This window comes from Carassius gibelio, chromosome A22, assembly GCF_023724105.1.
Source record: "Carassius gibelio isolate Cgi1373 ecotype wild population from Czech Republic chromosome A22, carGib1.2-hapl.c, whole genome shotgun sequence".
Lineage (NCBI taxonomy): Eukaryota > Metazoa > Chordata > Actinopteri > Cypriniformes > Cyprinidae > Carassius > Carassius gibelio.
In genome coordinates, this window is record NC_068392.1 from 20,399,606 (window position 1) to 20,426,096 (window position 26,491).

The 26,491-nt window shown below is 36.9% G+C and overlaps 1 protein-coding gene and 1 long non-coding RNA gene across 2 annotated transcripts in view; one reads left to right on the forward strand and one right to left on the reverse strand.

The window, feature by feature from the left end:
• LOC127943318 (uncharacterized) overlaps positions 1 to 26,491 on the reverse strand; it is a 368,782-nt gene that overhangs the window by 161,248 nt on the left and 181,043 nt on the right. The gene's annotated exons all lie outside the window — the stretch shown is intronic.
• Positions 15,584 to 26,491, forward strand: part of LOC127943336 (uncharacterized) — a 45,460-nt gene continuing 34,552 nt past the window's right edge. The window contains exon 1 of the long non-coding RNA XR_008149622.1: positions 15,584 to 15,697. This is a non-coding gene — a long non-coding RNA (uncharacterized LOC127943336). The remainder of the gene's footprint in view (positions 15,698 to 26,491) is intronic.

Below are 26,491 nucleotides of genomic sequence, written 5' to 3' on the forward strand. Positions count from 1 at the left end.
AGGATTCAGGCTTGATTTTGTTACAGCTGAGATGTGTGTGTCATAGGGGCCGTGCGACCCAGCTGTGGTTTTAGTTCAGATTCCTGGCCTGTTTTCACTCGATTGTGCTGCAGTAACCGTTTGTCTTTGATCAGATCTGTCAGCTGTAATCAGTGGCATTGTACATCCATGACCTGTCACCAGCGGCATCTGATCTCTGTGTGGAAGTGTAGGGATGTAGTCAAAATAGCATGCTTTGTTTTATTGGAACTCTTTGATACTGTATTTTTGTAAGTATTTTGTGTAAGCAGGGGTATTTCCTACATGCCTGTACTTCAGTTCACAGCAGCCGCCGACAGTGAGGAGTTTGATCCGTCATTTGAAGTCATTCTTTGAAGTAGTAATGGGCGATATTACACAGTAAAAGCCAGAGTGTTAAATTAACACTGCTCGGAGCATATATGGTCCCACTCTAAAAGAGTGTTAAAGTAACAGTGAAGCAGTGTCAATATTCATGAGATAATTATGTGATTAATTAAGTGCTGATTGATCATAAGTGATGAACACTGGATGTTAACAAGCATAATCACTGAAGAAAAAAGAGAAACACAAGAACTACTGACTTTAGCCACAGCCTTAGATATATTAAATATATATCATCAATATATATATATATATATATATATATATATATATATAAATATTAAAATATATTAAATCGCTCAAGATCTCAGCAGCATGATAAATCATCTCCACAAACAGCATCACCAATTTTGAGCAAATACTAACCAGTTAGAATTTCATGTGTCTAAAAAAATATTATTATGAATTAATAGAGGTTTAGATGTTACACAGCAAAATCCCCAGTGTTAATTTAACACTCTGAGTGTGGACTCATATAAACTCTGAAGCAGTGTTAAAAGCAACACTGAAGCAGAGTTGAAGTTAATGAGATAATTAAGAAGTTAATTGAGATATAATTGACCATTATTGAAGACACCTGATGTTAACAAGGAGAATCAGCAAACGAGAAAATCACCATTGGTGTGTCACCATCATAGTCATCAGTGTTTGCTTTAGTTGGGATCTTGATCCTTCAGTCATTAACTTTGGATTTTGTGAGGGTGTGGTAACTGAGTTGTAACATACAGAGAGACCAGAGCTAAGCCAATCATGTGGTATTGATAATTGGTTTGAACTAATTGTCACGGAGTGACCTGAATGCCTGAGTTCAGGTTTCTTTACTGCGTATATAAATTAGGTGAGAAAACGTAAGAGATCCAGCATTTTTAGCATAATAAAACATGTTTTTAAAAGTTAGTTCTACATAAAGAAAGAGTTCTTTAGTTTAGACAAACAGAGATCAATAATCAGCATGAGGATCACAACAACGTTTTACCATCAACAACAAAAAAAAACTTATCCATGGTTCCCATCATGCATTGCGGCATGAATAAATTATGAGCTGAACTGTCTTTTAAACTTTTTATTCTAACTATATTTTATTTTTGCTGTTTTTTATGTGAATTTTTAGTATCTAGATTTGTGATGTTCAGAGTAGATCTGTTTATCTGAATATGCTTTGTCACCGTTGTTGAGATTCATACCCTGATTCTTGTTATCTTTGTGTGCCTAAAATCAAGACTCCTTAATAAAAAAGAAAATAAAAAAAATCAGAATCACTTGCAAGAGATACCTACAAAATGTATAGAAAACACAGAATCTTTCATTGTGGAATCAAAGCTGTTACAATCAATAATGGAAGTTTTACTTAGAGAAAAGACTGTAAATGAGTTCAGTGAATCAGGTCAAACAATGATTACATTAAAACATAATCATTATAACCTGATGGTTTTTGCTCTAGGCTTGCCAAACAAATTTTACATTTAAAAAGTCACAAGTCAAGATCACAACTAAAGCAAACACTGACCACTATAATGGTGACACACAAATTGTGATTTTCTCGTTTGGTGATTCTGCTTGTTAACATCCAGTATTCATCACTTATGATCAATCAGCACTTTAATCACAATAATTAATCACATAATTATGCCATAAATATTGACACTGCTTCAGTGTTACTTCAACACTCTTTTAGAGTGGGACCATATATGCTCTGAGCAGTGTTAAAGTGTTATTTCACCCAAAAATGAAAATTATGTCATTAATAATTCACCCTCAAGTCGTTCCAAACCAGTAAGATCTCCGTTTATCTTCAGAACACAGTTTAAGATACTTTAGCCGACACACAGAGCGTCTGAACTGATTCTTTTGGTGATTGATTCTGAACTGATTCTGTGCTAGTTTTATGTGCGCGGGTGAACAGAAGGCTTGAAACAAGGGCAATCATTGCAAATGACGCCATTACGTTGAGCGCAAAAGAACCGGTGAACTGTTTTCTTCAACCTGTTTATTGAATTGAACTGTCCGAAAGAACTACTGGGGATCCGAACAACGATGCAACCGGTTCTTCACTCGTGAACGAGTCAGTCTATTGTTCGTTATCTGGCTCGGCTCGGTGTTCATCTTCAGTTCTCTCTTCACAGCAGTTCAGTCAATGTACTGTTTGAGTAAATGAATTACTCCGGGATATCGGTTTGTTTGAACTCAGAGGGAGTGTCAGCCACATTAAAAAGTTAACAGCTTAAGTCATTTGTGGATTAATGCGTATTAGAGACGCAAACCGTTAAAAATGATTCAGTTCGATTTGGTGAACTGAATGATTCGTTCGCGAACCGGAAATCCAGCTGCTTTTATTTGAACTCTCTCTCACAACAGACATGGAAGAGAAGACAATGCTGAATGAAGTCGTCGTTTTTGCCATTTTTGGACCAAAATGTATTTTCGATGCTTCAAAAAATTCCAACTGAGCCTCTGATGTCACATGGACTACTTTGATGATGTTTTTCTTACCTTTCTGGACATGGACAGTAGACCGTACACACAGCTTCAATGGAGGGACTGAGAGCTCTCGGACTAAATCTAAAATATCTTAAACTGTGTTCCAAAGATAAACGGAGGTCTTACTGGTTTGGAACGACTTGAGGGTGGGTTATTAATGACATAATTTTTATTTTAGGGTGAACCAACCCTTTAATTTAACACACTGGCTTTTACTGTGTACCAAAATACTATATGATGCTATATGACGAATTGTAATTATGACCAAATATATATATATTATTTATTTATTTTTTCTTTTAATGAGGCTTCTTTCTTTATTATGATATTCAGACAGTTGTACCACTCTGACATTTTTGACCTCATGTCCTCCAGAATATGAATTATTTAAAATAATATAATAGTTTCAGACAAAAAATTAGCATCATATCACATTGACCCACACTATCTTTACACAAGACTCAAGCAGCATGTAGCAATGTGTGAAACTTAATCATTCCCATCATACAGGGAAAGTAAATTCACAAAAGTAGGCCGTATTTGACTGCTTGGTGTCGAATTCTTTATTTTTAACATCTGAAAGATTCCAAAAATACTATTTAACAGCATCTGTTGTCCATATTGCTATCAGCTTACACCATTTATGACCTTAGTTCTTTTGTAAAACCTTATTAGTTCTTCCCGAAATATTAAGGCCTTTCTATCTGCTCGCAGTCTGATTTTCAAGGCGTTGATGTCACCAGGAGTGCCATTGTTAGGAAGCAGGCTCTTTAAATGTGCTAAATTCTTTAGCCCCCGAAGGTAAAACACACACCTCTCTTTGTGATGCAGCAATGCTGAGGAATATTGAGCCGAGGTGCCAACCATTCCACAACGCTCCTCTCACAGTGTGACCCAAAAATGGCTGTAATGGACCTTTTTGCTGTGCTAATGTGGGCCGAACTGTCATGCAGATTTACGTACAACTGCTACTCTCCGCCCTGCAGCAAAAACTGCTTTTGTTTTAAACTTGTAGCTTTGGGGGTAATTCAGCTAATCGCTTGACAGGTTCTCCCTCCGAAGGAGATTAGGAAGTCTTTGGCGGTTTCTGCTGTGATTTAGCGCTGCAACAATTTGTACTAATTAGGATCCATAGAAAAAAAATAAAATAATCTAAAATGGGATTGGCTAAGCATCTTAACTTTATTATTGATTTGGGCTATGCTGATGAAATTAACAATGAAACAATGGTGTACGCAAAAGAAAGGGATGGTAGAGAGGAATAGTGCTTTGTTAGTTGCATAGATTTTCTTAGAGATAACCTCAATTTTTTTTTTTTTTCTTTTTTTTTTTTACACCTTAAATACTACATACATAAAAAGAAAAGAAGAAGGAAAAAAAAAAGCTAAATATTATGAAAAACAAAATTGCAGTTTTGGTGAGTCACACCAAACGACAAGTTAAGTTAAGTTTAAAGTATGAACATTGTTTAAATAGTGTTGTAGAACAAGCAAGATTCAATTAGTTTAAATGCCAGATTGCTTTAATAGATTGAATGTCATATAAATAAACCTGGTTATTGTGTATTTAAAACAAATTCAGTTTATTAGTGCTATTACATACAATTCTTGTTTAATTTGTATATGACTGACAGATATTCATTGCATTATATTTATTAGTTAAAGGTTAAAACAGCGTAATCCAGATTTTAATGGCAAATATATGCAAATCTGTGTGTAGAAGTGGTGTGAACTATTTTACATATAAATGTATATATTATGTGACATAAGTGATGAAAACTATGAACGTTTAATCCTTTCCCGTGTTATTTTAGTATTTATATACAATCATATCTTTTAATTAACATGAATTAGCTTTGATTTTTACATTTTCAGTTTTCACTTTCAATTTAGGTAATTTCTTTAGTAATTTTCTGTGTGCTTTTGTAAATTTTATTCTTGTTTTATATTAATATATTTAGGCCTACATTATTATTATTTTTATATTTTGTTATTTTATTTATTACCATTTTCCAGTTCAGCAATTTCGGTTCTTCAACTTATTTCAACATTTTCATTTTCAATTTTCATTTACATAGTATTTCCACGTTATCTCAGCTTTATTTCAATTAACGTAAATGTTTTTAATAGTTTTATTTATAGCTAACAAATGCTTTTCACTCAGATATACTGTTCAAGAAAAAGAAGATAACAAGTTTAAGCTATTAAAATGATTGCACACATAGATTTCAGCGTTTTTAAGATTGACCTCAGTCAATCTAATGGTTGTGTACTTAGCCGGATGACCGCCGGGTCATGCACTCACCCCGGGGGCGTGAGTATTAGCACCTCATTAAAGTTACACCTTCCTCCAAGCGCTGCTGAGGCCGGAGAGAGATCTCACACCTCCCCAGGGAAGGCTTTATGATGCTGTTCACTCACCAGGGTGTGAAGAGACACTCGCAGAGCTACACGGTACAGCTACTGTTTCACAGCAGGACTCTCTGTTTACTGAGAGAGAGATACAGAGAGAGAGAGAGAGTATAATGACGTTACAGTTGCTGTAGATGTAGATGATTAATAATATAGTGTTTGAAATCAGGATCCCTTCACTATAAGTTCATCTCAAAAATATAAAACAGCATGACTGTTTTTAACATTGATAAAAATAAATGTTCTTGAGCGCTAAAATTGAAAAGCTGAAAAATTAAATGTTGCCGGCACAGGTATGAGTTACATTTTAAAATATATTAAAAGAGAAAACATATATAAAACTATTGTTTTAAATGCAGTCTTGGTGAGCATAAGATACTTCAAATAAAAACTTTTGAATGCTATTGTATGTATATTTATAATTTTATTTTCGGTCTTTTCATAGTTACACCAGCAAGACAGTTGTGTAAAGTACATTTTTTTAAATAAAATAAAAAATCACCACCTTACTGTTTACAAATAATAATAATAATAATAATAATAATAATAATAATAATAATAATAATAATAATGATAATAATAATAATTCAATTTGCCACTTGCAGAAGCCTCCATGTTAGTTGGCTGAAAAGTATATCTTGCATCATAATTTACTATTGGCATTTATTTTGATTGTCTACAAAGATAAAGTTTCGATAAAGTTTTGATTAATTGATTAGTCCGAGCACCTACCGGCTGCCTGACCACACCATGTTATGAGAGATAATGATCTCCACATGCCAATCACACAACGCTTCTGTGCTGTAAGTCTTGACGTAAGTGATGAATGATGTTCAGATTCCTGCTGGGTGAAACACAAGCAGAACCCCTGCCTCACCTTGTCGAGCAGCTTGTTTGGACCAGTGGTGTCAAAGTGTGTCTCTCAACTGTAAGGAGCTTTCCTCTGGAGCAGCAGGGCCTCGTTCACACACAGATAATCACATCCCCCTGTCCTGGACCTGTGGAGCTCCCACACACTACAAACAGAGAACAAACCTGTCCAGCTAACCTGTTCATCATGCACAGATACACTTACAGCTATATTGAGTTTGCAGATATTTTTATGTCTATGTCAAGTCAAGTCACCTCTATTTATTTAGTGATTTTAACAATACAGATTGTAACAAAGTAACTGAACAGCACTAAATAGGAAAATAGTGTGTCAATTAGTGTTGTCACGGTACAAAAATTTCACTATTCGGTACCGATACCCAAATTTAATTAGTCTTTTCATTAGTGAAATTTAAACACATTTTATTTTTTGGTAAATAAAAGGGATTTGCTTTTAAAATTTAAACATGAAATAAATATTGTGTGGTTGTGTAAAGTTTTATTAATTTTTTCAACAGTAGTAGCAGTATCACATACATTCTACTAAATAATAGTAATCAATCAATCAATCAATCAATCACCTTTATTTATATAGTGCTTTAAACAAAATACATTGCGTCAAAGCACTGAACAACATTCATTAGGAAAACAGTGTGTCAATAATGCAAAATGATAGTTAAAGGCAGTTCATCATTGAATTCAGTTATGTCATCTCTGTTCAGTTGAAATAGTGTCTGTTTTAATTTGCAATCAAGTCAATGATATCGCTGTAGATGAAGTGACCCCAACTAAGCAAGCCAGAGGCGACAGCGGGAAGGAACCGAAACTCCATCGGTGACAGAATGGAGAAAAAAACCTTGGGAGAAACCAGGCTCAGTTGGGGGCCAGTTCTCCTCTGACCAGACGAAACCAGTAGTTCAATTCCAGGCTGCAGCAAAGTCAGATTGTGCAGAAGAATCATCTGTTTCCTGTGGTCTTGTCCTGGTGCTCCTCTGAGACAAGGTCTTTACAGGGGATCTGTATCTGGGGCTCTAGTTGTCCTGGTCTCCGCTGTCTTTCTGGGCAGTAGAGGTCCTTTCTAGGTGCTGATCCACCATCTGGTCTGGATACGTACTGGATCCGGGTGACTGCAGTGACCCTCTGATCTGGACACAGACTGGATCTGGTGGCCACGGTGACCTCGGAACAAGAGAGAAACAGACAAATATTAGCGTAGATGCCATTCTTCTAATGATGTAGAAAGTACGGTGTTATGTGAAGTGTTTCCTGTTCCGGTTTACCTAATTAATGCAGCCTAAAAATCCTCTAACGGATTTGGATATTAAAAGCATATTAGTATGTTATGTGTATGCCAGGTTAAAGAGATGGGTCTTTAATCTAGATTCAAACTGCAAGAGTGTGTCTGCCTCCCGAACAATGTTAGGTAGGTTATTCCAGAGTTAGGCGCCAAATAGGAAAAGGATCTGCCGCCCGCAGTTGATTTTGATATTCTAGGTATTATCAAATTGCCTGAGGTTTGAGAACTTAGCGGACATAGAGGCAGGGGCGTCGCACCCGTGGGGGATGTGGGGGTTTTAACACCCACACTTTTCCCGGTGAGAGGGTTCGACACCCGCACATTTTCTGCAGTTTTTCCGCAGTTTTGCACAAACGCCTTACTACAGTCATTCCTCCGTTTCTCTGGCCACTCTGTGTCTGCGCTCGCCGCGGCTGCCTCCCCCCTCTCAAACTTGACACCGGCTTTGAGTGTGATCGGCTGATGATTGGCTGTTCTGCCTTAAGTCCCGCCTCTCTTGGCGTGTTATCGGTCAGCTCGTGCTGAGGAGGCGGGAACTTATGGTTATTTACATCTCCCTTTTCCAGGTACTTTGAATGAGTGTTTATGCTTTAGATGTATTTAAATAAGCTTGATATGTGTTTGGGAAGATGTTCTGTTAATCGTTTTGTTGACATGTCGAGTGTTTTTGGTATTATATTTCGTTTTTTAGACTAATGCTAATTGCTATTATTGGGATATTGTTTGCATACCTGTTGAAGAACTATGAAATTAAAGTGTATATTATTTTAATGTTTAAAAACAGTAAATTGTTACATGATTTATACCACCAGAGAAAAAGCTTTGTGTGGGCGTTTTTTCTCTCCTTTTCTGATTTTGCGTTTTTTTTCTCCCCTTTTCTGATTTTGCGTTTTTTTCTCCCCTTTTCTGATTTTTTTTTTTTTAATGTAGGATTATTTTTTCCCAGCCAAACGCTGCAAGCCAGAAATCCCGCACAGTGCCAGAGAACTTTAAGCCCTGCATTTTGTACCCCTCTGTCAATGTGTTCATCATTTTTATTGTTTATAAACAAACCGCATCCATCCCCCACACTTTTGAAAAGCTTGCTACGCCCCTGCATAGAGGAGTATAATGTAAAAGGAGGTCTTTCAAATACTGAAGTGCTAAACCATTCAGGGCTTTATAAGTAATAAGCAATATTTTAAAATCTATTCGATGTTTGATAGGGAGCCAGTGCAGTGTTGACAGGACCGGGCTAATATGGTCATACTTCCTGGTTCTAGTAAGAACTCTTGCTGCTGCATTTTGGACTAGCTGTAGTTTGTTTACCAAGCGTGCAGAACAACCACCCAATAAAGCATTACAATAGTCTAACCTTGAAGTCATAAATGCATGGATTAACATTTCTGCATTTGACATTGAGAGCATAGGCCATAATTTAGATATATTTTTGAGATGGAAAAATGCAGTTTTACAAATGCTAGAAATGTGGCTTTCTAAGGAAAGATTGCGATCAAGTAGCACACCTAGGTTCCTAACTGATTGAACGAAGAATTGACAGAGCAACCATCAAGTCTTAGACAGTGTTCTAGGTTATTACAAGCAGAGTTTTTAGGCCCTATAATTAACACCTCTGTTTTTTTCTGAATTTAGCAGTAAGAAATTACTCGTCATCCAATTTTTTATATTGACTATGCATTCCATTAGTTTTTCAAATTGGTGTGTTTCACCGGGCTGCGAGGAAATATAGAGCTGAGTATCATCAGCATAACAGTGAAAGGTAACACCATGTTTCCTGATGATATCTCCCAAGGGTAACATCAGTGGTGTCAAAAGTACTGGCATTCATTACTCAAGTAGAAGTATACATACTAGGGTTTAAAAAGACTTTTGTAGAAGTTGAAGTATCAACTCAAGATTTTTACTAAAGTAAAAGTGTAAAAGTACTGGTTTAAAAAACTACTTAAAGTATAAAAGTAAAAGTAATGTAAGGGGAAAAAAATGCCATTAAGAACAAAAGCTTAGGCCGCACCACAGGGGCCTATTGTGTACTACCCCACCGCCTCAAAAAACATTTTTCTAAAGGCCATAGGCCATAATGACTATAATGTTATATTAAAATGTTCATGTTGAAAAATTTGGGATGCACTAGGCTTCCTGTTTCAACCGCATATATGAAAATACAAAAATGGTGTGCACATCCCAAACATCCGATTAGGACGCAGGTGCGAGACAACTGAATGATATAGACAAATAAAGAAGTGAAGTCTGAACACTGAAAACTACTGCTCCAGAGGAATTTAATCAAGCAACGTTTCGACCTTCAGGTCTTCCTCAGCCGCATATATGCCCATTTAAAATGAACGCACTTTAGTACAATGCAAATACATTAAAGGACTAGAGATATGATGACTAGTTGCCAATAAGTATTGTTATGGTGCAAAAAGTCAAACTTCAGAGGCTTGTCATCAATAACTTTTAATGGAATGTTTATGTACATCCATGATTAGCTGCAGGAATCTGCAAGGGCAATGGACAAGAACATTGGTGCAGGCTTAGTAACAATTACACTTGTATGGTTGTCTATTTACAGTAAACATTATAGTGCTGTCAAAATGAATGATTAATCCAAGTGATTAATCAAAAACTAAAACTGAAAAAGAAATCATAATCCTGATACTTTCTTGATTGATAGCTTCTTGTATTTGGTACATACGTCTGCTATGTCCAGTGTTTGGGGGGTAACGAGTTACAAAGTTGGTATAGCCTACTTATCACAACATTGTCAATCACATCGTCAATCGAAAACGCTAATTTATTAAAACGTCTCGCTACCGAACTACGTACATTAGCTTAATTTGTGGAGGACGAAGAAAAAGCACTCATTTGGTAAATGAGCCAGTGAGAAATAATAACTTTTAAGTAGGGTCCAGTGCCTTTTCAATACTTTTAAAACGGTACCGGCTCCCAAACGGTGCCTGAACCGATACTTTAAAAAAAAGAACCACAAAAAACTATGGATAACTTTAAAGAACATTACAAATATTTAAAATAAATCCATAGCTTGTTGTGCAAGTTGTGCTTCCCTTAATCTAAGGCTAATAAATGTATTTCACAATCTGGGTCATTATTTAATACAAAACCACACATAATGTTTCTACTGTATCTCTGTCACTCACTCTGATATTTAGTTAACAGCACTGTCTGGCACTGTCTTAAATCAGTTCTGTGAATTACTGTATGGTCATTAATGCATTCTTTATAAAGTAGCAACAATGTCGTTTTTAAAATACAGTACTGTGCAAAAGTCTTATGGAAAAAATAGTATTTTCTCCCCAAAAAGGGTTTTAAGCCAGTTATTTATATCTGTAGTGTGTCAGTAGGAAATATCAGTTTGCCATTAATTTTTATAATAATCTAGTGCGATTTTGAATGCACAAGCAGTTTGACAACATCAAAATGAATGTTTGGAAATGTAAACTGATATTTTATACTGACACACTACAGCAAAATATATAAATAACTGTCCGAACACCATTCTTTTAAGTGAAAATACTAACGTGTCTAAGACTTTTGCACAGTAGTATAAGTATAAAGTACGTATGATTAAATTAAGTATATTTAAATAAGTTTAATTAAAGTATGTGTTCGTTCATATGTGTTAAGGGCTAGATTTTCGCTGGAGGAAACCGGCTGTGGTGTGATGAGCGAAAACTTTACAGATGAGAAACCGACTGCTACCTCGTGACCTTTTGTAAACTGTATTTATGACAAAGAACTGCACAGATATGGATATTCTAACAATCTATCGATAAACAAATACCTTGTGTCCTCTGTTTGTTTAAGTGCGCATGCGCTGCTCCGTTCGCGGTCTGCGCCTCTGCGGATTGAAGAGCGCGCTCAAAGACGGGAGGAGACGGTCTGACGCTGGTTTCATGTGAAATTTAAGGGGACTGACTCTGAGGCGATCGGATACCGGTTCCATACCCAACCCTACTTTTAAGATATATATTTTTTGATAAACGAACCCAAAACTGTCTATGTCCTGGCTGGACTGTGATGTGATTTGTGTCACGTGCAGGTGCGATGGATCGCGTACAGACCAATAGGGTGTCGGAATGGTATATGTTTATACTTATCATCCAACCACAATCAAATTCACACCATCCGGATTGCGCGATTTATCTGGATAGGTTTTTTTTTTTTTTTTTTTTTTTTTTTGAATGATGACAAGCCGGAATGAAAACAAGCCGAAATGAAATATCAGTAACGAAGCTATTTTTAAAATGTAAGGAGTAGAAAGTACAGATACTTGCCTGAAAATGTAAGGAGTAGAAGTAAAAAGTCGGCTGAAAAATAATCACTCAAGTAAAGTATAGATACCCCAAATTTCTACTTAAGTACAGTAACGAAGTATTTGTACTTCGTTACTTGACACCTCTGGGTAACATATAAAGCGTGAAGAGTAGCGGCCCTAGTACTGAGCCTTGAGGTTCTCCATACTGCACTTGTGATCGATATTATACCTCTTCCTTCACTGCTACGAACTGATGGCGGTCATATAAGTATGATTTAAACCATGCTAATGCACTTCCACTGATACACACAAAGTGTTCAAGTCTATGCAAAAGAATGTTGTGGTCAATTGTGTCAAACGCAGCATTAAGATCCAATAAAACTAATAGTGAGATACACCCACGATCAGATGATAAGAGCAGATCATTTGTAACTCTAAGGAGAGCAGTCTCAGTACTATGGTACGGTCTAAATCCTGACTGGAAATCCTCACATATACCATTTTTCTCTAAGAAGGAATATAATTGTGAGGATACCACCTTTTCTAGTATCTTGGACAGAAAAGGGAGATTCGAGATTGGTCTATAATTAACAAGTTCTTTGGGGTCAAGTTGTGTTTTTTTATGAGAGGCTTAATAACAGCCAGTTTGAAGGTTTTGGGGACATATCCTAATGACAATGAGGAATTAATAATAGTCAGAAGAGGACCTATGACTTCTGGAAACACCTCTTTTAAGAGCTTAGATGGTATAGGGTCTAACATACATGTTGTTGGTTTAGATGATTTAACAAGTTTATACAATTCTACACACTGCAATATAAACAACATATCTGCATGTTCTCACATCACGTCGTTCTTGTAAAATAATAATAAGTAAATAAAAATAAAAATCACTTCGCTGAGAATGAAACACCACTTACCAGCTTCCGCGGTGTTGAAAATATCCTCTGGCAATTAAAAAATGCGCGCGCGGCGTGACAAATCTTCCCGGTCGTCGTCAGGTGAAAGGTCATCATGTGGGTCATCTTATTGTCGGCTAAATTATTATTCAGAAATTTTACTAATATTTAGATTGGGCATAGGCAGGCATTCACAAAAGGGTACATTATGACAAAAAAAATAATAACAATTAGAGAAAATTTTGATTTGACAAAAGGGCACTTTGGGTACCAAGGGGCAAAGGGGCAGGTGCTCAAGCACCCAATAAATGTGTGTTTTCAGATATACAAGATTGATTGCATATGTATGTAAAAAGAGGAAGGTGTAAGATTTCCATGGAAATGTGAAGCAGCTATTTGAGTCTAAAAATAGCTTCATTAACATGACCAGATCCTGAGACCTATTTATGTATTCATTAATCGAATGAACAATTAAAGTGCACATATTGGCACATTAGAGGTGGGAGCCAGCATGAGGTTTGTGTCAACACTGCTGACGTCTCCTCTGCTCTTATCCAGTTGTTGATATCCATTTTGAGTGCTCCCCCACTGAGATCAATTAATAAAACATAGGGAAAAATGTCTCATCCTTTGGCAAAAAAGATAAAAAAATATCAAAGATGTTTTGGAGGAAGAGTACATTATCTAATCTTTAATCATGTTCAGTGTGTTTTTGCCTTTTGTCAGCTCTTTTAAAATTCAAATCTGAAATTTTGGCAAATTATTTGATTTGGAAGTTGACTTTATAAGAATAATGATAAAATTGTAATAAAATCCTAAAGCAATTTCTTTGAAATTATGTACTCTTAACTTTTTATATATCCGCATTATTTATACCCTCCAATTCAATGCCAAACCATATTTTGTTACCACTGACATTTGCAATGTAGCTTTTGTTGGTTTTGGAGGGAGGTAGAAGGGATGGGACAGTTCTACAAGACTTCAGAAAGTCTTCTTTTTGAGCCATAGTCTGTTCTGCTGTCCGTCAAGACGTGTAGGTCACTTTGAAAGGCTTTAAATATGTTGGCCACATTGGCTTCTCTGTTTCAGTAATGCGCTTAAATGCTGGATGGCGAGAATAGTATCCCCCTTACACTCCCGTTAGTGAATAGACTACTCTTTTCCAAAGTTGATGCCTTCTTGGTTGGGTCCCATCTGCTGTGATTGAAAGGCCTTGAAAAGGGTTTTCTGTTTGGATTGTTCCCATATCCAAAGAAAGCCCTGGCTCTTGTTGGCAGCTGAGTTCTCTGGGCAGACACACAGGCCCTAGACATCCCCTCCCATTCCATTCTTACTTTCTCAGGCCTTTTAGGGAGGCAGGCTTAGGAAAAAGGAGGAATAAAAAATGTTTTCGATGTCTACAAGTAAGGCCTCAACTGAGCTTTTTGTGTGATTGGTAATTTTTGAGTGTGAAGATTCATATGGATGGCCATAGAGTTTGTGTGAATCTCAAACCCTCGAGTCCTTGAAATCAGAAAACCGATCTATTCACAAAGCGCTGTCACATAAACACCATTGGGATACAACATGTAAGCCAGTGGCTAGTTCTTCCTCTTGCTTCTTTACTGCTTATTTGTAATCAATTTCATTGAGAAGCTCGACTAGAGGAACCCCCACCAAGGCTAGTTGGAGTGTCCCAGCTCACATGTCTTATCTGTTCTTCTCAAGCCTCTCTGTTTTCAATGCAAATAATGGTCATGGCAGAATGGCAGTCCTGCCTGGGTACCATCCCTCATTCAAGAGCTTTTGTGCCGCACTATTTAAAGAAGCTGTCAAGTTCTTTCTGCACTTGGCAGGGAAGGCCAAATCTACAGTGCCACAGAACTGGCAAAAAGGACTTCTTTTTGTTTTGTTTGCTTGCTATTGTATAGAACTGAGTGAAGGGGAATTTTAGCAACATGTAATTTACTCTTGAAGCTTTTACAGTACGTCGATTTAGTGATGGTAATTTCTGCCTTTGTAGGTATGAAAGGATAACCATCAATCAGTTGTCAATTGGTCAATTGCTGAAGTGATGAAAAGGAAGGGCTTGAACAATTCCCCCTCTTTGGCTACCTAGAGGACTCGGAGTCTGGGGGGAAATATGGCAGCTGGATGTGGTGGAACAGGATCACAGGTACAGACCTGGTAAGACTGTAAACGTAGTGATATTATTGATTAATTTGTTGAAACATTTAAACCGATGGATCTTTTTAACTGTATTTCAGTCGACCACCTTTGGCCTTAAATGTGTTGTTTATTAATTTCACAGTTTACAGCATTCTTTACTTGACATTTCTTGAATTGTAATTAGTGTGGTTTTACCTTTGAATAGTCTCTTCGGGATGTTTGAAACAGGACTAGATTTTTATGTTCATGCTGAGGTAGTCTAGAGATTGTTCAGTGGCATACTTTTAAAGGAGATCTGAGGGAACTATTGAACTCTTATACATCTATTCAGGAATTAGTTGCAGAGCCATGAATTTGTGGTGTCTATTTGAATTTCTTCCTTCAAAGAAGACCGTGCAGAATAAAGAATATTTATTGTGTAGTCTGCTACAATGTGAAAACAACCTGCCCCCGGCTAAACTACCGTTCACCACTACACACTTCTCATCCACTTACACTTCCACTGATAGTGATCTTGCTTTACATCTAGCATCTCCCACAAACTGAATGAACAGTATTACAGGCCACGGAAAATCATGCGATTTCATCAGTTTGTGATCCATCCCATGGTTTCCTAGCTACCGTATTGTCTATTCTGTTCCGCTATGTGAAAAATGTTGAATATCAACAATGGGTTTCAGTGCTGTATTGTTGAGTTTTGTATGAACTAATCTTGCTTCACTAAAAAAGACCTACAGCTTGGACAAAAGTCTATAGCCAGTGCATTCCTAGCTCCTCTTACACAGAGACAGACACAGTCAGAGAGAAGACATGCTGGGTCTCGGATCGGCTCTCCTCTGCGAGCAGCTGGGACGCTGGATATCTGTGGGTCTTGGGCCTGCAGCAAAAGTCAGACAGGGAAAAGCTGAAAGGCAAGGTAAGCTGACTCTCAAAAATTACTGTCAGTCTTTTTAACTTATGGAATATGTTTGGCCTTGTTCAGAAACGTTGTGATCAGTTGGGATTGGGTATATTAATGTGCTGTGTGTGTGCCAGCTGGTACATGTTGGGCGGCTGGTGAAAGCTGCCAAAAAGAGTATGCTGGTTGTTTTGAGTTGGAGACTGATCGCGTATAACCTGTGATGTGGTGAGTCTAGTCGCCATTAGGAATGCGTGACCCTTGCGAATGGCTCTTAGAAAGTATCTGTGAATCCACGGCGGTGTGCGAGGTGTGAACACCTGTAAACACACAGATCCATGCTGGTACCTTTATCCCTACTTGATGTGCAGGTGCTTCGGGTCGAAGACTATGGCACGTTATATCTCCCATGCGTTAATTAAAAGGAATGCTCCATATGTTTCTCTTGGCTGGATCATGTGTGCTTTCCATCATCCCTTAAGGATTAATGAATGCAGCACGAGAAAGTTGCCTGATGGGGGCGGGCTGTGTTGGATTTAGGAATGTGTTATCTTGAGTTATGTTACAGATGCTGCAATTTTGCACACTGACCTTTGTGATGCAACTCATTGTGAATATATTTTTTTTGTGTGTTTGACTGCATTTGATTAGGCGAAGTGGGTAGAGGCAACTAACCATTCTGAATACAATGGAGTTTCCTCAATGGATTTTAAAGATTGTGTTGAGCAGCAAAACTTGTTGTAGAGAAGATCTGAATTGCTGATGGATTTTGTTGGTCACACTGGAAGAATAAATCATTGCAGGGGTTGGAAAACTTTTGTGTTTGCAGTCAACATGAGAGCATTAACCACCCCCTTTACTACCCCACTACTGTCCTCTCTCTTTCCCTTCGATACCTACTCACCCTAACGTCTGAGCTCCCTTTCCGTGCCTTCAAGTCTGAAATCCCACCCCCCCATTCCCATCATTGTCAGTCAATTATAGGCTGGAACTGAACTAGAAAATCAGCTACAATCTAGCAATTAGTACAAAGGGTTTCCACTGTAGTGTAAAGGCAGGGATGCCGGACCCCAGCGGCTAAAAAAAATGGCCTTAATTGCCCACGGACATTGGAGTTTAGTGCTGCTTGGGTACACCCTAAAGATGCTGCCTCCTGCCCCACATCTCTGAACGCAGAGTAGCGCATGGTGGGGTTGCTTTTCTGAGATCTCCTTTTGTGTGTGTGTTTTCGCCTCCCTTGCCTCTTCGTTACCCATTTCTGCCATTACATGCACTCTAAGTGAGTGAACGCAACAAAAGAGCAAGTTGTCGGCTGTGCAAGGAAGCAACATCTCTGAAAAGGGAAGAGATGTTAATGTAGTACAGTGATGGTAAGCCTGGCGGACAGTAAATGCACCATCTTTTATGTTTTTGCGAGTGTTGCGGTCTATAAAGCATCATTGCGCTCTGTTTGGATGCCTGGTTTTAAAGGTAGACATTAAGTCAGGCTAAGAGCACATGTGGCCTTGAGCTTACAAGAGGAAAAAATACAGCTCCAAGCAGCTAGGTGGTCTGAGAGACACCCACTAAATGAAATTGAATATCTGAGTGTGGTTTTGAGTACATTGTGTTTGAGACAATCATGATTTATTTAAAAGGCAATAATGCCTGAAATAACATGAAGCATTGTAAAGAATCTGATTATGTTTTGTTATTATAGAAGTGATTGATGATTAGAAAAGCCAAAATGACGATGTTTTAAGTCGCATGCACTTTCAAAATATAATTCACAACATAAATTGAACCATTTGCTGTAATGCAATATTAAGCTCCTCTCTGTTTACTTTTGTTTGTTGTTTTATTTTATGCCTAATCTCATTGAGGTTTCTGATCAGCTTAATTTTGTAATTCACTTTGATCACAGGAATTACATTTATGTTGTAAGGCAACTTCAAAATGGTTGTTTTGACATGAACACTTTATTACTTGGCTTCAGAAAACATATTAATTATTTTAAAGCTAGTGAAATCAAACACTTTCTTGAATATCGTGTTCATCAGTTTTACAAGAAAAATTGTGTTTTTCCATTTAAGCTTCGCTTTGGCTTTTTTTATCTAGACTTTACATGCTAGATTTCAAAATATAACAACACATATCATACACATAGAATATATATATATATATATATATATATATATATATATATATATATATATATATATATATATATATTTTTTTTTTTTTTTTTTTTTTTTTTTATAGGCCTTAAATGGGTGTCAGAAACATATGCGCCTCTTCTCTGACATCTGCTTGACTTCCCATTACCCTTTCACAGTTTATGCAGACAAACACCCTAATACTATTATTGAGAATAATGTTTTGTTTTCAATTTCTTTACTTTATAAAAAAATGTGCGTATATATATATATATATATATATATATATTTGCACATTATACTGCTTACATGTTACCTGTGGACATTTATTTTCAATATTACAAAAATGTGTTAGTGTTAGTAGTAAAACTTTCAAAATCTGAACAAAACTGAAACTTTTTTTTCTGTACTTACGGGCTGTTACCCTGTTTGGACTGCGTTCAGCGCTTTGCTGTGAATCATGGGAAGGCACTGCTGTTGATATAATAGAGCAGATCTGCTTCAACTGAACACAATGCAGTGTTAAGACCTGATCTGAGCTTGAATGTCACAGCCAAATGCTGCATATCAGAGAGCGCCACAGGAGTACAGGCCATCCAGCACTTCAGACCATCCCTCATGAACAGAGGATAGAGAGAAATAGGATTAGAGTGAAAATCATATAAGCAGTTAATTGAACAACAATATCTTTATTCAGAGAATGTTGGATCAGAAACTGAGAGCTGCACACTCCAGAAGTGAAATCCTGGGATGCAGGGTTTTTGTCTTCTATCTTTGAATCAAATCCCTTTAGAGTGCTTGACATTTTATGTTAATGTTACACATATTGTATTTAAAATCTGATTACATTCATAATAGCACTAACATAGTGTATTTATGTGTACAATAAAATATTTACAACATATAATATTTATTCATTGGGTATCATGCAAAAGTTTCATGATTTTGATGTAAGTGTGCATTCAATTTTATAATAACACTAACAAAAGCTATTTAGAAGTTGCTGATCATAATTATATATAAGTACATGATGTTCATTAGTTACACAATACTTACATATGTTATTACATTGTAATAATCACTAATCTAAGGATTGAATTTTCTTTAAAACGATGATACTTCATCTCACATCTGAAAGCATGATATTCCTACATAGAACATAATTTTATATGTAATATGCTGTTCATTAGTTATAACACAGTAGTTATATATGCAATTACAATGTTATGAACACTCAATCGGGAATTAAAAAACAAAATCAGTAATTTTCTTGTTTCATGTATTTAAAGTAAAATAAGTATAATAATACTAACAAAAAACTATTAAGAAGTTGCTGGATATAATTATATTTAAGATACTTTGTTTTTTCAGTTACTAATCAGAATGTAGAAAAAGTACAAAAGCAATAAATGATCAATATCAATTAACCAGATATGTATTGCAATGCTTTCTTTGTACATCTATAGTCTGATTTTATGACATGCTATGTCACTCTGATATGCTTAAATGGAAATGGAATAGTTTCATTGAGCAGTGGTAATCGATACGTGTTTGTTTTCATGCAGACTTTAGGTGAGGTTTGTAAGTGTGTGAGTGTGTGTGTGTGTTGTATGTGTTGTGGGATTACAAGGATTCCTGGCGCTCTCTCTGGGGAGACCAGTCAGGATGGTGTGTCCCCAGGGAACGGCCGCAGCTCACTGGCTGCGTGTTCCCATAAAATGAGGATCAACAACAGTTGTTTAATTTAGCTTCCACAAAAGGCAAAAGAAACCACTGCAAATTTCAAATCACAAAGGCCTGTCACCCAAATCAAGATGTATAGATTTGATTCATGTCATGTTGGCATTCTGGGGAATATCCAGAGGGTCAAGCTTTTCCCAGAGTCGGAACCAGTAAATCGGACTTTTATAAAATGCAAGAAATCACATTTTCAACAAGTAGTCAAAAAAATAAAAAATAAAAAATAAATAAAATTGTGTGTGGAAATTTTGTTCAGGAAAATACCTAGTCTAGTCTTTTACTGCTTTTATGTTGGATATAATTGATTTGATATGCAATTTTAATGTTATGATAAGATAATTTAATAGGATTTATAGCATTCGTTTTTTGCGATATTACACCTATTTGCATGGAATTGCACAGAAACTACAAACTTAAATGTCTTTCATATACATCTCACTCATTGTCACTCAAATCTAATATATATATATATATATATATATATATATATATATATATATATATATATATATATATATATATATATATAATAACAAAAAGGTTTTAAGAATCCATCTGATCTGGGCTGGATATTAACATATTATTACTAGTATATTATTATTATTATTACTATTACTATTACTATTACTATTACTATTACTATTATTATTATTAAATCAGTAACGGGTTGCAATGTGTATCCTGGGGTGAAGAGTTGAATTATTTATTTAAACAGTAAAGTGAACAGATTATTCACTGTAAAAAAATAAATATATATATATAGAGAGAGAGAGAGAGAGAGAGAGATATATAGATATAGATATATAGATATATATCAATAATGATAATCTACTTATTTGAAATTGTTACACATGAATTTATTGATTATTTATTTATGTATTTTCATAAAAGATTAAATGTGAGAAGTGTTTCTTGTCCCACACGGGTGTCAGTGTCGTCAGTCCTGCGGTTGAGTCTGTGTCTATATGCTGGTGAGATGATTGTGATGGAGATGATGTATTTGTTTGTCGGGGGCTCTTTAGTGCTCGACTGAGAGTTAGACCTGCTGTAGTGATCCAGCTTGATGAAAAGTGAGGATACCGCTGAGCGCTGAGAAAATGAGAGCCATTACTGGGCCAAAAACACTGTCATTTGGATAAAGAATGAGCCAGCGAGAGCTGCAGACGGGCTGGGATACAGAGCTGGATGTTACAAGAGGGGGTCAAGGGGGAGAGGGCAATTTACCTGGCAGGACTTTAAGGTGCAGGTGAAGCTCAGATGTGAATGTAATCAGAAGGCAAAGGCCTTCTCACGCTTTGTCCCGAGGTGCTCAGGGCTGGTAGAGCAGCGTATACAGTAAAAGAGTCGTTTGATTTGATGCAATCTTTGAAAATGTGTGATGAAAACTCATTGAGATTAAATTGGCAAACTAATCTAGATTAGTGATATTAAACTCATTCTTACAGTATTGACATTCTAATAATTATAATCTTTATTGTTGTTGTTTTATTAGTATTATAGATTATTTTTATAAATAATAATTTTAATAACTTAGAATCTTTATTATTGTTATTTTTATTGCATTATAATTCTTACACTTGTGAAATATCAGTTATTGTTGTTGTGGTGAATAATTTTTAAAGAATTATAAATTTTAATAATTATTATTACAATTGTTATCATTGTTAATAATAACAAGAACAAGGTATAACACTGATGATGATGGTGCTGGTAGTTGTTATTATTATCATTATTGTATCATTACAGGTCATTTATATATATATATATATATATATATATATATATATATATAAATAGTGTGTTGCTAGGGCATGGCCACGCGGTTGCTAGGGTGTTCTGAGTGTTTAAGTGTGTTGCTAGGGCATGGCCATTCTGTTGCTAGGGTGTTCTGAGTGTTTAAGTGTGTTGCTAGGGCGTGGCCATGCGGTTGCTAGGGTGTTCTGAGTTTTTAAGTGTGTTGCTATGGCATGGCCATGCGGTTGCTAGGGTGATCTAGGTTGGTATTTCCTGGCTTTACGGGATGTCTTTACCCATTATACTGTCCACCAACAGAAAACTCATATTTGATTAATTTGTGTTAGTATAAGCAACATCATTAGTGGCTTTATTAAACATTATAAAAAAAAAAGAAAAGAAAAAAATAATAGCAATATAGTTTACGTTAAATATTATAAACATGTCTGAAAGTGAGTGAATCTGTATATTGTAGTTTCCTGTGAAATTCTAATCAAAGGTCGCCTGTCATTTGTTACCCTCAAGTTTCAATTTCATGTCTTGTGCATTGAGAAGAGAAAGGGGTTTAATTTGAGCACTTTTCTAATTGATGGCGCTCATTTAGGCTTGTTGTGAATGACAGGAAACGCTCGCGAGTCGCAGCACTTCTCGTTTATGAAGCTGAATCTCAAATCACTCTGTGCCTCCACATCTGTCATCTTTAGGGTTAAAGGACACAGATGGCAGCCTCGCTGGCATTCAACCAGAGCGCCGCGTGCCAACTGGATGCCAGGCTGTGAAGAGGGAAGGGAAACCGTCTCAGGTCTCTGTGTCACCAGATGTCCCTCCAATCTTCTTGAGCTACAACTTATGTTGTTGCAATCTTGGTTTTAATCACTCTCATTTATACAAACGGGTCTCCATTAGCTTTGAATAGAAAATTAAGCATCTCAGCATAAGGCTTGAATCAGGATAAATCATTTAAGGATTTGACACGGCGCACATAAACATGTCTGGAATCACTGGGTGGAAGTGGAGCGAGCGTTTGATCGTTGCTGATACGAGGGCGTTCGACACTAATCGCGTGGCTAAGGCTGTTTGTTTTGCTGACTGGCCGGGCATTAGGCCTCTTCTGGACTTCAGTCAAATCGACACTCGTGGGTTTTTATCTTCAATATTACGTCTATTTAAGCGATAATTGAAGTTTTGGGAGCAGACGCTAAACCGCACGGCCCTTCGTGTTCATCCAACACGCCGCAGTAAATGATATACCTCGCGGTGTAAATACTGCGCAGAAATTTGAAAGCATATTAGTGTTATCCCTTCCCCTCAGGCAATTGGTCTTTTATGGCGTCAGATTTTGGCTTCTGATAATATTAAGTGGAATTTGCCTCTCATATCTGCAAAAATAGCTTTAACCGCTAACACATATGAATATGTTAATATTGCATGGGGAAATCTGCCATTTTACTGAAAGAATGACTGATCCTTCCCAAAGATCTTTAAGGTAAAATTAAAGCAGCCCTCATATTTAGCATCTATTTTGTCCTTTAGATGGAGGAATTTGAATATGACTAAATTGCATTTTCTTTAATATCTCCTCTCGAAATTAGACCATCTGGCTCGGAGTCATATTGGTTTTTGATCATATTTTGAAATGGATTCATTTTAGACACATTCCTTTTTAATGCAGTGCTTAATCTAAAATATTATTTTACATGGCCTCTTTTCTGTGATTTGTTTCCTGCTTCTTTTTCTTTTATTGTTCACTCTTGAAAATAAATGAATAAATAAAATTAATAAAAAAAAAAATTGGCATTGATGGTACCATGAAGAACCTTTCAAATCCATGGAACCTTTCAATGCACAAAATGCTATTTAAAGTGGAAATAGTTTCTTTAGTGGTTTAAAATGTATTTCCATGTCCCTTTCTGCAAGTCTCAATTTTTGGCAAACGCTGTCTGTGCTGTTTTACAGATTTGAAAATGCCTCAGCAAATGATCGAAATTTAATTAGCAATATAAATGCCAGAAAGAGCACATTATGTACAATTGTCTTGCTATCTTTCCAGAAATTAGTCTTTTAAAATGAATTTGCTGTATTAATCATCCTCAAAATATTTTTGATCACTGAATTAATAGTTTTCCATCCTGTTTTTAGGTATTCATTGACATAGGTGATTGCCTCTTAATTACTACAACGGCCTCCTCCTATTCAGTCTTATTAATTCATGTTTCCTGGCACAGTCCCAAAAGGCAGTCTCGCCCTATATCTTCTAATTACTTCTGTAATTGAATTTGCTCACTGTTCCTGGGCAATTTTTTCAAGGAAGTGTTTGTTCGGCGGTTTATTGTGTCTTTATGCGCCGGTCCTCAGCAGACAGAACATGCAGGGCCTTTTTTCTCTTTTCTCATTAATTTTCCAGAGCCTGCCTTCAGTTATTTATTTATTATTACCTGCCGAGGCGGCATGTGAACGCCGGCGCAAACAGGGTGGAGGAAATTAATTAATTAGGATTGGTGAAACAATCCTCAGGCCCCAGTCAGTCAGTCATTTGCTGAAGCCTTCGCCGATTTGAGAAGTACTTTGAAGTGCCATTACAGATACGCCACGCAGGGAGACCGCGGCTGTCACGACTTTCAGAACAAGTGTGAAAGATTTGGAGTGAGTTGTACACTGGCGTCGAGCATAAAGGATATAATTCAATCCATATGATATTGGCGTAAAAGTCACTCAAGGCAGTGGCTCCTAATGCAGAGATTAATGGTGTAATTGAATGTGGCACAAGCTCGTCCTGGCCCTTATCGGAGCCCATCGCGGCCGCTCGACTGACCGCCGATGGACCCTCAGGGCTCTTTGTCCTCGTGTCAGAGGCCATTATCCGTTGGCAGTGGTGGAAAATTCGTCCCACAGCTCTGACGGCGCATGTGTGTCTTTAAAAAAAACTTTCCCCCACTCGGCCATTGATTTATTTTTCCTTTCCGCTGCTCCTATCTCTCCTCCTTTTGTTTCCTTATCGTGGCTCCAGGTTATTATGTGCAGAGTATTGACAGCACTTGAAGGCCCGTGGTCGATGGTGGGCTAATGCATCCGTAATCCCGCCTTTGTTATGGCGGGAATGTTTTGCACGGGTCTCCGATGAGGAGAGAGGTGCAAAGCTGTTGATCCAGGTTTTATTTGTCACGAAGCCCATCCATCAATCAAACCCGAGACCATCTGACTGACTGAATGACACGCCGACTGGGCTGAGGAAATTTGATAACGCCGTATTGTCAGGCAGCTTCACAGACTTTTTCCCCCCTCTCGATAAGAAATACATTTGACTGGAGCAGATAAGCGCACAAGGGGTAAAGCCTTAAAGAGAGAGGGTGACACATATGCCATAAGAGGGGGGCTTTTCTTCTTTTAAGAGCCCTGGTGTAAATGATAGGTCTGGCAAACAGGACAAACATAGATTCAAATGTGGCAACATCCAAGTGCAATGGATATACCTAGATTATTTAAAAAGATGCCAGATAGTAACAATTCCCCATCTGTTTGTGCCATTTTGGAAACGCCGGGAGAAGCGTAATGCCATGTTTTGCACCCTGTTTAGGGTCTCGCTGCATCATCACGCTCTTAAGAGATGCATTTAATGCACTGCTGATCGGTATCGCCACATTAGGTGCTTAGCCAAGACAGGTGAAGCATGTTTTTAGCCATCACACAAGGCCCTTTCTTAATAACACCATTTTTAAAATACAACAGAGGTACTTACAATAGAAGTGGATGAAGTCAATCGTAGGCGTTAAATTACTCACTGTTATAGGATAGAATTTTCAAAACTCGCTTTTTAAAATCTTGTCTAATGGAATTTTTTAAATTATGTTTTCACAGTGCAACCTAAATATTCGCTTAATTTAGAGTCAGAGTTATCCATTTTTTTATAATTTTTTAAGTAGCATTAACTTAGATGTTCATAAAGTTGTCATTCATTAAATTAATTTCCTTCACATACAATCTTTACGTAAATTGTCGAATGCAATTTAATGTAGCACATCGGCATGTGTTCACTAACAGAAATTCCACCCAATATATAATCAAAATATGTGTATTTTATTCCATTTATTATCTTTATTTTATTATTAAATAGACTACAAATATTAGCATAAAGACTGAGATGTTCCTATGCACACTCAAATTTTTGTTCCAAACTGGGCCGCTCGGCCCGTCCCGAGCATCTTCCTAACATTAGCTGCAGAGGGACGCTGACCCATGAAAAGATTCTTGAGCAAAGGTGATGAAAGACGAGAAATTACCAGAGGGCAATAAAATGGACGTTATTGTGACCTGTACATTAACACACTGTATGATTAAGTAAGTTTTTGTGCTGTAATGACCAGAGGCTAAGGAGTCCGAAAAGAAAGGGGGAAAAAAATCAATGTAAGACTGCAGCAGATTAGCTTGACAAATTACATGCGCTCGACTGGCCCATTGTACAGTGTGTCTCCTATATTCTTTAAGAAGACATCACAAAATGGAGCTGCCAAATGGTGTATGGACTCCCGAGATCATTTTTATTGATTTTGCACAAACATCAATGCAGGACTGGGGTGGTCGAGCACTCCTCGTGTCTTGGATGTGTGTCAGGAATGCCGCTGCATCAATACTGGGTCAGATGCAGACAGCTGTCATTGTTCCTGCCAATGGACGTTCTCATTCTTGAGATCTCCTCATCTGGACAACAACAACAGCTCTTTGGTTACTGAGTTTCGGCAAGACAAATAGTTCTGTTGTTGAGTGAGCTGCCAAAACAGACTTGAGAGTCATGGCTTGGCTGCAATAATATACAAATAATGTTTCTTTACGCTGTGTAGAAAATGTCTCACATTTGGTTCGAAAGTCTTTTTTAATATCACCATTACTTCTCATAGACCACAATAGGTTTAAATAAAGAAAATGGAGACGTTTAGATAGTTTCCTGAGAATTTAAAACTTGAGATTCTAAAGAGAGCTTGACAATGTCTAAAACTGCACTCTTGTTAAAGACGTCAACCAGGACATTTCATCGCTCAGAATTCTTGATTCCTGAGTTCTCAGTAGATTTAAGTGCGTTTGTGTCAGATTTATATGTCTAAAACTAGAGATCTATCTTTAGAAAGTCATACTATCTTAAAAGTTTGTTTACTGGTATTGATGGTTCTATTAAAGAAACTTTAAGATCCATGGAATCTTTCCATAGCAC